The sequence below is a fragment of the Talpa occidentalis genome, unplaced genomic scaffold (assembly GCF_014898055.3).
Source record: "Talpa occidentalis isolate TD23 unplaced genomic scaffold, MPIMG_talOcc4v2.1 talOcc4.6, whole genome shotgun sequence".
Lineage (NCBI taxonomy): Eukaryota > Metazoa > Chordata > Mammalia > Eulipotyphla > Talpidae > Talpa > Talpa occidentalis.
In genome coordinates, this window is record NW_023604972.1 from 99493511 (window position 1) to 99513752 (window position 20242).

Genomic DNA, 20242 nt, shown 5'->3' on the forward strand with positions numbered 1-20242 from the left:
ACCTGATCCAGGCTTTAAATATGCATGGCAAATGAGCTGAAATTTATTTCTTCATGAACCCTTTATTAGAATTTATGAACAGTCCTTTAAGATTTCATTGTGCCCACAGAGTAAAAAAAATAATGAATTATGAACCTGGGGATTATGATTCCATCATTTAACTCTCAGAAATTTGGGATGATTTCATTTAGAATTGACTTTTTGTTTCCTATAGAACCCAATTCACAGAACAGTCATTCTCACCCTCTGTAGACACAGGATAAAAGGTCCAAGGTGACCATGGCCTAGGGTAGTTTGGATTTAGTTTATAAATATTTTAACGCAGTCAGGAATACCCCAGAGTCATAGAAAGACCAGAGATTAAGAGGTTTAATCCAAGAAAAGGAAAGAAAAAAATCCCACTAATGATATCAAGAATAGGAGAAAGGATGACATTAATAACACCCACTTATATTTTGCTCTGACAGTTCATTTGAGGTGTGTGAGTGTGTGTGTGTGTGTAAAATGTGTTTTCTTTGAAAACAGCAATATATTTCTGAAGGAAACCTTAGTTTTCTTGCAACTGAAGCATGGGCAATACAGTTCAAATAAATAATAACTGGTCTTGTTAAAAATGAGTTTCAATTGAAATTTGAAAGTTGGAAAATTTTGGGGGCCTCCCTGTGGCGCAAGGGGTTAAAACGCAACCTATGAAGCGATCTGCAGCCACCGTAGCATGAGTTTGATCCCCAGCCAGGGATCCCCTCTCCTGATTCACCTGCTGCTCCCCTCAGTAGTGTATATCAGTCAGTCTGCTTTTTCTGTCCCCCACTCTGTCTCTTGTGAATCCTCTCACCTCCCACACTTCTGGCCTGTACCCCAGTTCTCATATGCATAAATAATCTCTAAAAAAAAAGACAGTTGGGAAATTTTGATTTAAAAAATATCTGACTATACTAATATGAAAATGCATTGTTATATTGTTTATTGGCTTTGCAATCTTAGTATTTCAGGGCTTTCAGTGAGGTAGTTGTATTAAAAATAACAATCATCTTCACCATTATTAGTTATCAAAATATATTCTATCAGAAAGTGTTTCTATCAGGAATTAACTACACGAAGAAATGTTCTTTTTTTTAAAAGATTTATTTATTTATGCATACAAGAATTGGGATACAGGCCAGAGGTGCATGGGGTGAGAGGATTCACCAGAGACAGAGTGGGGAACAGAACAGGCAGATTTTTTTTTTTTAAGATTTATTTATTTATTTATGTATACAAGCACTGGGTACAATCAAAGGCACGAGAGGGAATTCACCAGAGCCAGAGCGGAGAGTAGAACAGGCAGAGTGAAAAAGTATACTGCTGAGGGGAGTAGTGGACCGCAGGAGAGGTATGTGCGCCATGTGGGACCCTCGCCTGGCAGCTGGGGATCGAGCTGGAGCTGCAGAGGCTGCAGGCAGCTTCTCAGCCCAGTGCTCAACCGCTGTGCCACCGGGGAGGCCTGAAGAAATGTTCTTTAGAGAAAGAGCTTAGGACCATTTAATTAACTATGTGCACTGACTCACAAAAAAATAATTTGGACGGAGACAGGGAAGTTTAATAAAAGACAACTGTTGCTGATTAACGTAAACATTGTTTCTTAAACCTAAAGAAATTGCCAGTCCACCTTTTGAATAACATGCTCTTAAATCAATAAAGAGAATTACCTAATGTAAAATGCAGGTGTACTACTAGTTACTCATTGACTTTTTGCATATATTAAAACAGACATGTAAAATTATAATGACAAACTGAATGAAAGAAGTAATCAATAAATAATAATGGAAATTCACACTTCTAAAATTTGTCAGTTTTATTCTAAATGCTAGATATGATAATAATATCATGTTTCATGTCTTCTCTGAAACTTGAGAAAAGGATGTTTTAAGGAGACACTAGTAAGAATACATATAGTGTATAGAAAATATATGTACATATAGATAAATGTACATTTTCAAAGATTAATCTCATGGAAAACCAATGAGAGTAACTTTAAAAGTGGGAAATATTTGAAATTATGAAAACTGTAATTTGGCAACCATTGGTGTCACAAAGAAATCTCCTTCTAAATGCCTCCCAGGCAGTCTACCTAGTGACCCAGAGGTTAAAGACACAGCTCTATCAAGCTTTCGCTAGCCACTACAGCAGGAGTTCCATCCCTGACCTGCCGGCGAGCTAACCCACATGGCGCAGCAGACCTGTCTCACCTGCTGCTCCCTTGAGCAGTATATTTCAGTAGATCCACCTGTTCTGCTTCCCACTCTGTCTCTGGTGAATCCTCTCATACCCCTACCCCACACCTCTGCTCTAGACCCCAGTTCTTGTATGCATAAATAAATAAATTTTTTAAATAAATAAATAAGTCAGTAAATGCCTTCAAGTAAGACAATGTCCAGGAAATATATCCAGTCTTTTTTTTTTCCTTCTGATTTTGTTGAGGCCTATTTAATATTGAAAAAGTGGCATATATTTAATGCATACAATTTGATGAGTTTAAACATATGTGTATACCTATAATATCATCACCACAATTAAGGTAATAATATTTGATCCAGTCTCTATAGCATTTATGCTAAGTGTAGCCAATTTTGTATAAGATTCTTATGTTGTTTAAATATTTTATTTCTTAAAAGTACTTGAATAGTCACTATATTATATGAGGAAGACCAGAGTCATTGCAGAGTGAGGATATGAGAGTTACAAGGAAAATACTGATAATAAACATTTTTCAGGTAGTGGTAACTGCAATGGGTAACACCGTTGTAAGGGAAGGACTGGCCACAGTGCAGGTTTTCTAGGATCCCATGCAGACCGGGTAAAAGAGGAGTTCTGAAGTCCTCAGGGGTTTTGCAGGTTTTTATTGGGATTACCAGGTAAAAGGCAGGCAGGGGTGCTGGGGGGCTGGGAGGCTGGCAGGGCCCCCAGCCCCCAGCAGATCTTCACTCTGGGCTCTCCGGCCTTCTCTCAGCTTCTGCTTCTCTTGCTTCTCTCTCGGCTTCTCTTTTGGCTTCTGCTGGTGTCCCCGTGACGCCGCCCTTAGAAGCCCATTCTCAGCCCAGGTGAATCCCATCTACCTATGCCCACACCCTACTCCAGGTGCCCGCCATCAGGCATGCATTCAGGACCGCAAGGATCCATCATCTATCCTGATGGCGGGAGGGCAGAAAAGCCCGATATTTTTCCTTACCCTACAACTGTCATATTATTTTTGAAGTTTGAATAGTATGTTTCAGAGAATGAAGAGGAGGGGAAAAAGGAAACAAAATAAACCTATCAGCTGCATTCCATCATTTCCAGCTGTTTCCAAAAGCAAAAAGTGAAGAATATCTTTGACAATATAAAGCATTTTATGCTAGACATGTATTGTATCATTTAAATATTATGAATCCTGTCAATGCCTGTAATCAGTTTTCACATGCGTGAGGATTCATATTGGTCTATGATTAGGCCACCACATATTAGCATGCATTTCTGTGAATATTACTCCATTTGTGTTCCAAAAGTTCAAATCCTTGGAATCTAAAACTGTGTGTGTCAGATCTTCTTGACCAAGAGTCACAGTATCCATTCTAATATAAAACAATCTCCATTTCAAAATGAAACAAATATATATTAGAGTTAAGAAAGCAGAGAGCTCAACCTAATGTTGGAGATCTTCCATTGACCCTCCATTCCTTAGTAAGATTTTACCACTAAAAGACTGCTAATGAAAAACTTAATAAAGAGTCATACATGGCCCTGTGTTTGATTATTAGTGTATTGAATTATATTTTTATAATAATTATTTCTTCTTTACTATTCTGTGCTAAAGGGACCTGCTCAGAAAAAATGACTGCAGGCTAAATAATGCTTACATACACAAGTGACAATCTTTTGGTGTTGAATAATTATAGATTATTACATGGTAGAGATAGTCAGTAGTCCTAAAGTAATATGATTAAATAAAGCACTTTAAAACTGTAATTCACCTAGGCTTTTTAATATTTTACTAATTCTCCTTTGTTGCGCCAAAGCTATGAATTTCAAGATTTATTTGTCACTACTCTGTATATTTTCTGCTGTACACAGTATTTGTGGGCTATGGCAACCAATCCCCTTGGGCTTTCTTTTGCTTTAATTTGCATAAACACAGGCATCATATGAATATTCAGTGAGTGGCTTTGCATTAAGTAAGTGCCCTTAATCAGCTTTTCAGTTCAGTTTTATTGGTAGCACGCACAGTCAGTTATTTCATCCAGAAAATCTGAAGGCCCTACAAACTAACCAGGTAAGGATTGTAATTCCTTGATGCATTTAATGAAAGAATATTATCATTTGATTACATACGTTCTGGAGAATGCTAAAAGCATGGTGGGTTTTTTCTCCCTGTGTTTTTTTCTTCCCTTGGTGGTCAGGTGGGTGCATGATTCTCTAATTTGCATAAACATCAGCTTTATGAATAATTCATCAGGGTTATTTTAAACACTAGCTTCTACTTTGGATGGCACTAGGGTATCGCCATTTGATTGGCTGAATGCTGTTTTCATCACCAGCAGAATTCCTATAACATGAAAGCACCTAAAGAAGCTGAATTGAATATACAGTATTTGTTTTTGAAAAATGTCTGTTATCTTTTCAAAGCAAAGTGTGCTGCTTTTCCCACTCCCTAATGTTAGAGCTTTTAGCTTTTCATGATAAATACAGTACAAGCTCAAATGTGGCTATCATTTGTAGACTTGACCGGTGTCTATGATTTCGGGAGAATGGGGTAGCAGCTGTATTCTTCTGAACATGCATAAACATGAGCGACATGTAAATAAGAAACTGTCACATGCATATGGAACCCTGGACAGCTCCATTGCTAGGATTCATCTATTTTTCTTATCAGAATACTCTCTTTGTATAGATAACTTCAAAACTATTTCATCTATTTCAAAATTTTATGGACAATTATGTACTATATATACATATAATAAGCATATATGATCTGACAAATTATATCTTGTTGAATACCTAATTTATAGTTTCCTCTTAGCCCACCTACAGATTTTTAAATTTGGTAGTCCTTTGCAGTACAATAGGGACAAGAGAAGCATTAATCAAGAATGACCAAATAATTAATTTAGATATTAGAGTATAATTCACTCCCATAATTTGCTAAAAATAAACTGTAGCTTTCTTTATGTTCCTGGAAATGAGGAATATGGAGGTTCGCACCACCTTTGTTAATTACTAATTACATTAGCTATTTGCATTTCTGGTCTCAGTCCTCACTGACAAGATGGTCATTGTAAACATTTGCGATCCTGAAACATTACAGACATTCGGGATTGGATTGGAGAATGGTGTAAATTGAATACAGTCTTTGGCACGTTCCCTTTTTGTTTTCCTACTCTATAGAGGAATGCATCACAAATAAGATGCTGAGCAATTATTATGAAAGGTATACTGAATGATATGTATAATCAGTTAGTTTGTATAATGAACTATAAAACACTTCACAGTCCGTGTATTTCCTATATGTTGTACAGATAAAAATACCAAAGACATTTATAATAATGACTAAAGAAAGCTGAAAATTTCTCAGTATTTATAGGTTTTCCATATAAAATGTTTAAAGTTCACTCTAAATCAATATTACACTGTAACATTCTTCACTGACTTTTGTAAATAATACTCAAATACATGCATTTCATAAGATGCTGAAACTGAAGAAAAATAAAATCCTTTTCCTTTTCTTTCCTAGCCCTCTCTATACTTAATGACAGTATTGAGCTTGTTCCAGTTTTCCTTTATTTGAGTTATTTATAGGTAGGTGAGGGTCTATTTCTATTTCCTTTTCTTTCCTTTTCTTTTTTTTTTTTTTGTTTTGTTTTGTTATATCTTTGGAGTCAATATAATAAAGAAATATATCTGAGACAATACTTCATTCAAAACCAACTTTCATAAACACATTTGACATATTTACAATTTTATCTGATGACAAAACATTTCATAATAAAAATCGAATAAGGAATTGAGAACAAAAACTGTTTACAACGAGAGGAAATATTGCATTTCCCTCAGAATTCCTTATCTTCATTTAAGCAATTGACTTTATATATATTATAAATAGTAATTTAAATCTCACATCTGCAGTGTAGTATGTTTAATTAAATCTTACAGGATTCAATACAGGCTCTGTTTTTTTAATTATCAGCTATTAAATGTTTACAGCTGTAATAAACACCAGACAATCTTTACCATAGCATATAGAGAATGTAGATTGGAATTATTTAACCAAATATTTTGGTTTGAATGACGCTCATTCTTTTGAATATTTTCATATAAAATCAGCTATAACTATATCTTTAAGAATTATTTTTTTATGTTTAAAATAATATAGTTCTATTCTAAACAAAAATTAGTTGTAATTTTAGAAAAGAGTCATCCTTCTTTAAAGTTATACATGCTTATAATTCTATTTTAGGTGTATTAATTTTGAAAATGAAATATTTTTCTTCTTACTCTTTGATGGAGCTATTGTGAAATCTTCAACTTAATGTGCTAAACTGAATTCCACTATGCTTTTATCATTTATATTATTTGTGACAATCATCAAAGCTCCTTTAAAGAAAACATTTCAAATGAAGTTGGAAACAGCAAAGTTTAATGAATGACCACAGAAATTGCCTTCCATTTCAGTAATAGTTTCTTCCTAGAAGCACAGGAATCATCTTGTATAACATGACCCTTTATAGAAAACTAAGCATTTGTAGAGAATTTGGAGAGAAATCCTCATCTAATAGAATTAATTAAAATATATTACATTCCTAAGTGAGAAAAATAATTTGTATCTTGAAAACACAGTCTTATTCATGTAGTGCTTTTATATTTTTAGACATTTTAAAACAGAAAAGTCATGAGGTATATCTTTATACTGTCATTTGAAAGCTATTTTTCTTCAACATGTGTTCACCCTGTATTTGGTAGATAAAAAGCATCATATTCAGATACTATTATTTGTAATATTTGCATGCTCATTTTAATCTTCTGATTACATTGTCAAAAATTGCTGGTTGAAGTATTTAAACAATTAAGACTATGTATATATCATTGCTAAGTCCACTGACGTTTAAGCAAAATTATAACCAACCAGTGCTTTAGTTTATGTAGAAAAAAATCTAAATTGACCAAACAAGGTGAAGTATTAAACTTGAGAATCAATTGTTTCTAGAATAGTTTTGGAATTGAGTATCACCTAAGGCAAAGGTATCTATTACTTTGTACAGATCACCTAACAAATACATACATTTTATAAAAGACTGAATGTTCTCAATGAACCTAGGACATCCCTTAAAAATTCTCACTCTAGGTGATGGGGAAAGTATATGACATGAGTGCACATATACAAATCCCAATGCCACTCATTTCCCAGGAACCCAGTAATTGAAATTTGTGAATTTACAGAAATTTTCTTTTTATTTTCCCTGAACTGATACTGTTTAAATAGGTGAGCTGATGAAGTCTTGCTTAACAACACTGTATGTTAGACAATTATGTCTCTTTAATTTTCTGATTTATTTTTTAGACAGTTATATTTCTCAGTGTAGAATAGGACAAGGTATAGGAGAAGAGTTGAAGGAGTGCCTTACTTTTGAGTTTTCTTGTTCTGATTGGAGTTCTTTCTGCTACTTCACTCAGTTCCACTAGTTAGAATTGCATACTCTATATTTTCATGGGATGATGTTTCATAGAGTTATTGGGTGACTTGAATTTGTACAATTATTCTTACTATATGACCCTAATAACAATTAGGTTGTCAACCAATATCAATATATATGTTAGGGATTTAGGTGTAATATATTTTCATTAAGTTTTCAGTTTGGATCTTGTTTGAAATTTCCTAAGTATCATAGAGCCAGCTGCACTCTGAACTTAGTGATGAGGAGAGCAAAAAACAAAAAAACAATGGATTAAATTCCATTTTAAATTTAATTTTATTTATAAATTTAAATTTAATTTAATTTTAAATCTTCCTTCACACTACTTATGGAAGATATATATGACACACTGATAACCTACCTGAGCTGAGTACATAAAATAGAAGGAGGTTTACAAGACATTTTTAATAAGAGAGGATTTTTGATTACCATGTGGTCTCTTGTATTGATTACCTGAGGGCATCCATTTTATGGATATTTTTATGGTGATCTTGAATAAATCACCTTGGATTCAAAGAGCATTGCATGCAATGCCTTTGCATTTCTAATTATAAGTGTGAATGATTAATAAATTAAATGTCATACTTTTTTGTTACATTTAGTATCAAAATTATTTTAGCCTTATAAAATGTGTTGGGGTGCTCTATTCTTTTCTTTGACACAGGATGTAAATGAATTATCTATTCCTTTGAATTTTGTATAGACTGTCTATAAATCCATCTGGGCCAGGCACCTTTTGTGGGGAATATTTTTTGTTCTTGATTCAGTTTCTCAAGTGGTAATTTTCAGTTTGATTAATTATTTATTACTGTATACATTTTGATAATTTATATTTTTTCAGGAAATTGTTTCTTCTTATGTATTCAACTTCACTAACAAACTTAATCATTATATTTTCTTAAGATTCATAAAATGTCTACTTTATGTGTAATATTTATCCTTTTTCATTTTGTATTTTATATTTGTGATTTTCTATTTTTTTTTTCCTTGGTCACTCTTGCAACAGGTTTATATATTAGCAATAATTACAAAGAAGTAGTTTTGGGTTTTTCAGGAGATTGTTTTTTCCTTGTTCTATTATTAATTTTTGTTCTTTAAAGCTTTTATGACTTCAGGTTCCTTAAAGATTATCTAATATCTGTGTTCCAGTTCTAAAAGTTTATTAAAAAGTTGTTCTATACTTAGAAACCAGTGGAACTCATATAAACATATAATGAAGTGGGATGTTAGTTATTCTTTGGTGAGTTTATTTTTATTTACTAAACCATTTCACAAGGCTATGAGTATACTTTAATCTTTGAGAAAATCTACTTGGAAAGACTCATCTTGAAACTCCTGATAACAATATGATTCCTTAGTGGTTTTTTAAAAACTCTATCATTTTATTTTGACACAAAGAGAAGTCAAATAATATGTATTGTCTAGAATATGTTGTTCTTAGAATTAAATATAATTGCAACATAAAATGTGTTTAGGAAAAGTTCACAATACAGCACATGGTCATTTTAGACTCATCTAGTTGAGATTTGTTTGCATTCTCCGTTTTATAAAAGGACGTCTCATGAAATTATCTAAAAACTGTACACAACCAGTAAAAATGTAGATCAGGCCTAGTCTTCTTGTTTTGAAAGTATAGTCTCAGCAGAATTTGGTATTTTAACATTGAGTCTAGATAATCTCTATTACTAAAGAGACACATGCAAAATTACAGACTGAGTTCTCTATATGAAGAGTTGGTTTTTGTTCTCTTGCTCGATTGTTTAGTTTCTGTTTGTAAATCATCCTAGGATGATTATTTATGCACATCAGCATTTATTCTTCTCTTAGCCTGGTAACGTGATAAATCATATGGCCAAAACAAATGTGCCAGTCAAAGCTACATAGTGGCAATATCTTATATTTCATACAAATACACTTAAATAAAATGCAAAAAAGAAAATAAGAACTTTTTAAGAAGATTTTAGCGAAAAGATCAAGTGCCTCGTAGAATATAGTAACTTTTACTGAGAGTTATAACATTAGAATTTTGTCATCAGTTATAATTATTTACACACTTAAAAAATATATATAGAATACTGATTTAACCTACTTTAGTTAATAAAGGCTCTGGCTCATTTATCTTCTTTAAAATATAATACAAATTTGAGAAGAAAATAATTCTTTAAATATTAGTACTATATACAAGTGATCTAATATGTACAAAATGAGTTTTTTAAATACAAATCATACATTACTGAAAATACTTTTTAGTCATGATAATTTTTATTTCAATGTGATCACAGTTTTACATTTGCCTTTTCTACATGAATTTGAGAGTAATTTTCTACTTATTTCAAGGTCTGTAAATTGTTTAGTTCAATATCTAGTTCCCAGATACTTGTATCAAAATATGTCTGAGCTTGCACCTATATTTTCACATGAAATTAGACCATTAAACCTAACTTCAAATGCCCAACTCAGTGATTCTTTTTTCTCTGAGAATATCCAAATTCCTTTGCCACCAATTTTAAAGTCTTCTGGTCACAGTAAGAAGAATTTTTCCTACCAACAGACTATTTTAATAAGTCCTATAAAGTACCCTGGAGAGAATTTGATTTCACAGAGAATAGAGAATAAAGTCTTAAAAGTTGCTTCCTGATATATTTGAGACATTAAATAATATTTTCCAAGGTAGTAATATCAAGAGTTTGAGGGCCTTTACCTATAATTAACTTAATAGTTAAAAAGCTTAATAGATTTATGTGGCCTGATAGGATTTTTACCTGATGGCAGATTTGTACCACATAATGGAACAAGCTGGTAATAAGACTCAAATCTCCTAACAGATTTGGCAATTGTATAAGGACTTCCCTGGAAAAGAGTTAACATTCTATTACCTGTGCAATGCAATATGATATTGCCAGTATTTATACATTATAAATCAAACATGAAATATCATCTACCTGTTTTTTTCTCTGAGAAATAATGATAAATATCTTCCCTATTTACTGAGTCTTACATGAGTTAGGAGTAGCCACAATAACAAAAAATTGTGTTACTTAGAAATACTTAGAAATATGTCAAATTTTATAGGTTTTTCTCTTTGTATTATCAGAAACAGAGAAGAAACTTGTCTAAGTATTCGTTTGCCTCTTCTATTTATTATCCACCTGAAATGCTAATCTTTGATTTTTGTATCAAGATAATTTTCATTGAGGCTGAATGTAATATTGCAAACAATAGATGAAAATAAGAGAACAAAAATACAGAGTAACAAGAAGTGAAGATTTAGTTTAAATAAAAAATTCTTTTCATGTAAATACCTAGTGAGAAGAGGGGTTGGGGTAAGGGAGAGAAAAAGAGAGAGAGGAGGGAAGAGAAGATATTACAATATTCAAATGTAAAAGAAGACATGAATTTTACAAAAATTAGCTCAGAATATACAAAAACCTAAATGTAGGACAGAAAACTATAAAACTAGAATAAAATACAGTGGAAAAGTTTCATGACATTCGAAATGGGAATGATTTCTAGGCTATGACACCAAAAGTATGGACGACAACAAAAGCAAAAATAGACAAATAGGACTACATGGAACTTGAAAACTTCTGTGTATCAAAGGGCACGATTGAAAAGGCAATCTAAGGAATGGGAGAAATTAATTATAAATTATATCTCTGATAAGGAGCTAATGTCCAAAATACATAAAGAACTCCTAAAACTCAGCAGCAAAAATAAATAACCTTATATAAAAGTGGGCAAAGGACCTGGGTAGACAACTTTTATCTGTTATCAAAGGTAATAGACAAATGGTCAATAAGCATATTGTTGAAAGAAATTTCAGCACCACTAATCATTAAAGAAATGCAAATAAGGTCACAATGAGATACCACCTCACATCCATTAGAATGGCTAATAATATCAACAGAACAGAAAATAAGTGTTGGTAAGGATGTGGAGAAACTGGAAACCCTTGTGTATGTGGGTGAGATTGTGAAACAATGCAAACACTATGGAAAACAGTAAGGTGGCTCCTCAAGAAATTAAAAATCAGCCATCAAAAAAGAAAAACAAGGCCTCCCCCGTGGCACAGCGGTTGAGCGCTGGGCTGCGAAGCTGCCCGCAGCCCATGCAGCTACGGTTAGATCCCCGGCTACTCCCTGGCCACCCGAGGAGGGTCCCACATGGCGCGCAGACCTCTCCTGCCGCCCGCTGCTCCCCTCAGCAGTGTACTTCGGTCCTTCTGCCTGCTCTGCTCCCCACTCTGGCTCTGGTGAATTCTCTCACCCTCCCGCGCTTCTGACTGTACCCAGTGCTTGTATAAATAAAAAAAAATAAATCTTAAAAAAAAAAGAAAGATAAACACATGCAGTTTGCAGCAACATGGATGGAGCTAGAAGGGATCACACTCAGCGAAATAAGTTAGAAAGAAAAAGAAAAATACCGGATGGTCTCACTCATAGCAGGAATTTAGAAAACCTAAATAAGAGACCAGGAAAAAGACTAATCAATACAAAGTAAAAGTCAAAATCAACAAACAACTATAAACCAGAAACACACTACGGGGCAGGGGGGAGGAAGAGATGGGGAGAGGAAGGACAAGAGTCAAAATAAGGGGGGTGCAATTTTATGGGGAATATAACCAAAATGAAAATGCATACATTGTGCAAAGATGAAAAATGATGTAAGAATTACATAAAATAGAATATTAAAAAAATAATAAATAAATAAATCTTAAAAAAAATTAGAATTAACATGTTATCTAAGAATGTATATCTAAGAGTCAAAAGCAGGGTCTTGAAGAGATATTCGTATATATGTGTTCATAGTAGCATTAGTCACAATCACCAAGAGGTTGAAGAAATCCAAATATCTATCAATGGATAAATGGATAAACCAAATATGATATATCTCCCATATATTATAACATGTGTTTTATATATGTACATAAACATATGCACATGCATGTATGTATATATGTAATAAAATCTATCTCTATATACATATATACCATAGAATGTTTTTCAGCCTTAGAAAGGAAGGATATTCTATCGTATACTGCAACATGGGTAAACCTTGAGCATATTATACCTAGTAAAATAAGCCAGTCACAGAAAGGCAAGTACTGTATTATTTCAGATATGAGGCATTTAAAGTAGTTAAATTCATTGCAACAGAAAACAGAATGGTGGTTAACAGTGTCTGGGGAGAGAGGAAATTGCGGAGCTTTAGATCAAAGGGCATAGAGTTTCAGTTTTGCAAGATGGTGAAGTTCTAGATTTCTATTGCACACAATGCAATGTGGATATAATGATACTGTTGTACATTTAAAGTAGTTAAGACCATCAATAGTATGTTTTATGTCTTTAACCAAAATTAAAAATGTTTAAAGGAATATTTTGTAGCTCAACATGCATTAGCTACTATAGAAGATTTCACCAAACTTTCCACTATTAATTAATTTGAAGTTAAAGAAATGTATCTTTATAAATTTGTAAAGAAGAATTGTGTCATTTCAAGGTATTTTTTAATAGTGAAAGTCGGTTACATAAAGAATATTAGAGTTTGAAAAATCTGAGTAATTGCTGTTTTTCTGAACAAAGAGGCAATTGAGCAAAGCCAAAAATATTCATTTTATCTTAAGATAATATCCACTTAAATTTGGTTCCAAAAGATTAAGAGTTCAATGATCTTTTATTTTTCAGCCTGATTAAAAATGTTGTTATTTTGTGCTTCTAATATTTTTAATCTACCCATCTGCCTTTATCCATCTATTCATCCTCCCATCCATTCTCTCCCCCATTCATACATCTGCATGTATATAATTTTCCTTCCTTTTTTTCTTTCCTTTACCCTCCAGTACTTGTCACTGCTTACCATGACCTTATGTTTCTCAATATTTCAATTCTCTTAGAACTTAAATAATGTTGAAGTAAGATTTATGAAGAATTTCTGGGTAGGACCAAAATATGTGACAAGACTATAGATAATTCATGCTTTTTTTTTTAAAGCAGGGAAGCCATTTTTGTTTGTTTGTTTGTTTGTTTGTTTTAAAGAATTTTTATTTTTATTTATTTATTTATACAAGCACTGGGTACAGTCAGAAGCGCGGGAGGGTGAGCGAATTCACCAGAGCCAGAGTGGGGAACAGAACAGGCAGACTGACAAAATACACTGCTGAGGGGAGCAGTGGGCGAGTCAGGAGAGGTCTGCGCGCCATGGGGGACCCTTGCTGGTGGCCGGGGATCGAACCGGCGCTGCAGAGGCTGCGGGCAGCTTCGCAACCCAGCGCTCAACTGCTGCGCCACAGGGGAGGCCCTAATTAACGCTTTTTTGCCTACAAAAATGATAAGCAATAACGAGCATGACTCATCATTTTCTTAGTCTAAATGACAAAGGTAGTTACGTTGTGATTCACAAGGATGATCTTCTCCCTTACTAGCAATGACTGTTGCATTTGCTGCTCTTTACACTAGTTGCTGTGTCAGGACAACTGCATATTCTGCAAGGTGCTCTCTAGCAAATATTTTGAAATTTACCCTCTGGAGACTATCAGGTGTAAATGGGCATCAGTGTAGTTAATGAATGTTTTATTACTCTCTTTTTTTCTTTTTGTGGGGAGGGGGTTCTAAAATGGAAAACCTGGGTTATGTGTGAAGTGTTAACAGAAATGATTCTTATCATTTATTCTCTGGATGTATGTGTACATTTCATATAATCAACATACTAATATGCATATATGCCAGGGAAAAGGTGACTGAATATAAATTTGTCTAATATTTTCTAAGCATATTTTCTGGCTTTGTAAGCACATCACTTCTGATTGACTTGAAATAAGATAGTCATTGACTGGATGAATAAATCTGATAGGTCACATATTCTCTAGAAAGTCAAATGCCTTGAGAAAATATGCTGCAGTGAAGTTATTCACCATACATCATTTTCTGTTGTCACCATTTGCTCATACTTTCCTTGTGGCCATGTAAAAATAGTGCCGAATTTCTCAGCTGGTTTGTTGTTCTTTGGTTGTCAGAGAAGTACTGTGTGGTCTGGGTCAAATTTGGAGATTTACCTTCCAAATTCCTTTTTTCTAGAATAACTCTGAAAATGACTGCTACTGTAAAACAGTGTTATGGCATATCACATCTTTGAATTCCAACAATTGCATTTACTTGTTTTCTATGCTTTTAAAAATACATGAAAGAGTTTATATTTCTCTGACCACAAAATGTAATTGAACAACATTTATCAAGCATCTACTATGTGTCAGATATGTTAAAATTTTTAGGTATTATCATTTCATTTTATCACCTCAACCACACTATAATGTAAGAACTTCTTACAGAAATGCCACCTACATTTTATGGTTAGGGAAGTTCAAGATCAGAAATGTCAAACAATCTGTTCAACACTATACCACTTATAAGTTGAGGTTTGGGGTAGTTTAATGAAAAATATTTATATATTTTCTACTTTATCATGGGGTTCCCAGGTTAATATAGACATCCCTTCATAACATATATGCAATTTTTTTAAGTTATATTCACAGTAGAAAATCTCCCTTTGTTTTTTAAAGAGAAAAATAGAAATGGGAAGAAAACTGATGAGTTTTTAAAACATTATGTAAGATAATTTCTACTGAACACTTAAAATAAAAATTAGGTTATTTCTATAGTGACTGAGAGATATAGTTGGAATTTTCAATTTCACACTTAATTTCTAATTAATATATTGCATGTTTTTCTCAACTAAAGCAGAAATTGATTTTTTTAGCCTCATGTAAATATTATAGATAATGCATTTTTTACTTTTAGATCAAGAAGGCACTTTTTTTGATGCTAGATTTATTCATTTACCTTCTAAATGTTCACTGAGTGCATTTTATACACCAGGTACCCTTCTAGGTGCTGGAGTCAGTAAGTGAAGCACAATGGAGCTTATATTCTACTGAATTTTATTTCTGAGCCAATTCATATACTACATAGAAATATATTAACTATGATCAGTATGCCCATTTGATAATTTCAAATTAAAAAAATAGAAAAGTATAGAGAATAGGGAGAAATTTCACACAGAATGTAAATTTTATACTCACCCCACGCAAAAACAGACAGCTCCAAATCAAAAACAAGGGGAGATAATTTTCAAGACTACTATTTGTGCAGTTTTTCTTTAACCTAAACACAGGTGAGCACAAAAATAGGAAAACAACTGTTAGGTAGAAGGTAAACTGCTTTTAACCTTTGCTGCCATTGGGTAATTGGCACAGAAGGAATCTTTGATCCTAAGACTTTTAGGTACAAAGGTGAAGTTGTTGTCATTATCAAAACCGTTGAATCAAGGGTAAGTTCTTTAAAATGTTTTCCTAATTGTAGACTTACACCAGAAATTGCAGTATTTTCCTATAATTGTGTATTAAAAATAGAAATAGCTTGTTACATAGAATAACAATTAATGAATACTCTGAAGTTTTAAAATAAAATCTTTAAACAATATGCTGTTTGCCTATCAAGTTTTACATAAATAACAAATAGTTGACACAAATTGGATTGGTGTATCCTGCTAAGCAACACGCATGATGCTCATAGAATGAGAGTCAGAATATTAAAACAGAAATGGCCCCCACCAAACAATAACAGAGATATAATTAGCTATATCTTAATTATTAGACCAATCTTACACCCAACATTCATTTATACATTAATTGGGATTGAATAATTTATTATGTCTTGGGCACTCTGATGGGTATTGGGAATATAGCATTGAACAAAAGCATACAATCTTTACCTCAAAGAACCTACATTTAGTTATTTCTGTATATTTTTGGTGGATTAGTAATATTCCATAGAGGTAGATACTCTGTTCCATTTAGAGTATCCATTCAACCCCTTTTTCCTTACTAAAGTCATTTTATTATTATGTGATTATGCTCATGTAAAATTACATTTCCCACTCTCCCTGTCAAATAAAGGTGTGCAATAAAATGTAGGCAAAAATCAATGGATAGGTCTTCCAGAAAATGTCTTTAATTGAGAGATAAGTCCTCTGCACCAGTTCATTCTTCCTTCCTGTTTTCTAGAACATTTATATGATGACTATTTTGAGACAAGGAGACAACTTGAAAGTAAAAATAATATTTCAAAAATAAATTTCCTGTATATGAAAAATAAATACATATTCATTGATGTTATTGCTACTTGCATTTTTAAAATATAATGTTCTTTCTAATTTTGACAGAGACCCACAGATAGAGAGAAAAGATACTAAATTCTAATACAAACATACATGTATACAATAATTAAATTAACTTATTCCAAATGTGGATTTGGTTATTTTCAACCACATTTTTCATGCACTGTCACCACTCCAAGTTTCTTAAGCTCCTTACTAAAAGACTGATTTGTGGTTTTAAGGAAAAATGTCTAACCAGAGAATCTGGTTATCCATTCTAAGCAGTTTTTGGCAGGAGGGAATGAACCAGTCAAGAACCCTTTACCCAACAAAGTTCAAGATAAGCTACTCCTACATTATAGTGTCTTAACCACATTTGCCTCATTTTCCAAATGATGACACACTTACCATTATCACAAAATTCATTGTTTAATTAAATGCTTTAAATAATTTTCTCTGTCTATGAGCATATTTTTCAATAGAACTATCCCAGCAAACAAGTACACTGTCTCTTCCTGTTATTTTAGCTACCAAACTGAAACTAGGACAGGATACTCAGTTACTAACTGGCTGATTATATGATTTAGGGATTCTTGTTTAGTGAATAAAACATGGTATTGTGATTTTATTAAAATATTTAAAATTTCTTTGTTAATAAAAGATATTTGAGTGCATTTTGTAAGATAAGTATGTAATAACACATACAAATTTGATCTTTTGTTACAATATATAAGAGCATTTCTAAAAGAGTGTATTTAGAGATCTCATTGATAAATTTAGTAATAATATTTAACTTGAATGCTCTTTCATTCTTTCATTTAGTAGATCTTTCTTGAGTGCCCTCTGTGTAACACACATTAATCTAAGTTGAAGGGATGAGTAGAGTGGGTGGAATAAGAATGAGTAGGACAAAGACTACACCATCAGGAGCAATTCTAATTGGGAAGCAGCCTATAAACAAATGTGCAAATGCATAATATAATGCCAGACAATGAGAATAAAACATTCTAGAAAGGAATTAAAGCAGGATGGAAGGAGAGAGAATGACAGAAATGAAGACTATTTTTGCTATGGAGGTAAAAGTGCCAACAACACAAAAAAATCTGGTAGAAGAAGTTCAAGGCTTGAGTTTATAAGTGAGCTAATGTTTTCTCAGAAACAACCAGAAAGACCAGTGTGTCTGGAGTGAAGCAGAATAGTAAGGGAGGAATGACTAGAAAGAGGCCAAAAAACACATTGGCCCTGCCAAGGGGATAAAAGTAATATTGATAGTTTGCAATATATTCCAAGGGTAATGGTAAGTGCGTGGACGGATTTAATCAGGTTTACATCTTAAATTGTTCTGGACTAGCATAAAAGATAAAGTATTTAAGAACCAGAGTGAAAGCTGGGACATAGGGTAGCAGATGACTAAGGTAGTCCAGATGAGAAGTAATGTAGACTGGACTAGAGGAGTAGTGGAAAGCAGTGAGAGAGGGTCAATTGTAGAAATTTTTCAGCAGCTAGAACTGACAAGACTTGCTGAGGTAAGGGGTATGATGGACAGTATTTTGCTCAGTCAACATATAAAGTGGATGGAATCCTAGAGAGAAAATATTAACACACAGAGATATTTTTAAAATATTATCATTTTGTACTGAGAAAACAACTTTCCTTAAAAGGACTGATCTTTCAACTTAATTATCTATCAGAGGATAAAAATTGTCATAGAATTTTTATACAGAATTCTTATTGGCAGCTAATATTTTTTCAGAGTGATTAATCAAGAGGTTAAGAGAGAAAAGCCAAAGTGTTAATTTTTATATTGATAGTTATTTTGTGAATAGTCTAAAATGATCTGGGTTATAAATCATAAATGTCGAATGTTTCTGTTTCTATTTTGCCTCAGACTTTTACTCTTCCCCTGGCAACTGGCAGTTTTAATTATAGTAAAAAAAAATGACAACTTAAAAATGTATAAAACCCGATTGCTTAAGTAGAAAGTATTCTCTTAGAATAGGATGCTAGCAACACTTTTTGAGCAGAATATTTTTGAGTTACTGGATACCATCATAAACATAGAGAGAGAAGTATATATCAGAAAATTGACAGCTTCGTGGACAACTTGAAAGGTAGGAATAAGATATTTTTTTTTAAAAAAAGCAAACAAACAGAGAAAAAGAGTGAAGGTTCCTAAAGATAGAAAACTCTGATTAAGCAAATTGTCAGTAGATTCTGACAGTAGGCATGTAGTGAAAATTTGGGTATTTCACATATAGATAGTATTGCACCAGACAGAAAAACATACATCCACTAGTTTTCTCACTGGATTGGAAGTTTACCCACAATTCTTTTACAATCATCATGACTAGGATTTAATGGTATTTACTGTTGAGTCTACTGAAGCATCCATATGAAATATGGCTAATTTGTGACAGCACACAGTGAGGTGAATCAGTTAGTGAGAGAAAGAGGTAGAGAATGAGTGGGAGATGGATGGGAGGACACTGAAAAAACTGTGACCACATGTTGTAGCTGAAAGGAGGGTGAAAATATTTAATGTGCCATTGTATAAAATTCCTGTTTTATTTTTTCACATGATAGCTCTTACTTAGGCATTCTTTGCAATTTTAAATTAAAGACTAATAAGGAACTGACAGAAAAACTTACAGATCATTTGGAAACATTTAAATTTTAACACTTAATTTTCATTAAAACTCTCAATGTAGGAAATTTCTAAAAAAAAAAAAAAGCATAATCAAATAGCTTCAGTTATAATGGCTTTTTCCAAAATAAAGACTGACCTGTCTAACTTAAGCTAGGCTAACAGGTTCATTAGGGAGAATAATGTAACATATAGTTGGAACTAGCATTTAGCAAGTTGGGACTGTGTGTTATAATGATTTTAACATTCAAACAACTCTAAGATGTGATTATTATTATCTCCATTTCATAAGCTAAAGACAGAGGTTCAAGAAGATAAATGTTATCTGAGACCTGGAAAGATAAGTAAAATAAAGTGTAAGAATTATGATTTAAATTCATAGTCTTTTCATAGTATGTTTATACCCCTTCTATTAATAAGTTTCTTTAGCAGTAGGGAATCTTCTATTAGTCTAGAAAAAGAAATGCTTAGAAGGTAAATTTCAACTCAGTAAAAGGAAGTCTCCCCATCTGCTACCTTCCTGTTTAAATCAGAGTCCTCCAAGGAGCCAGAAAAGTTGTGGAAGCTCCTCATTGGACTTCTAAGCTTGCTAACAACCTATGTGAGTCTGGGACACTCAGATTGTGTGGTAACGAGAGATATGGGATGGAGAGAACAAGAGGTAACCAAGAAGCATAAGAAAATTTTGAGGAATAATGAATATGTCCATTTTTTTGGTTTTGGTAATATTTTCATTGGTAAATAC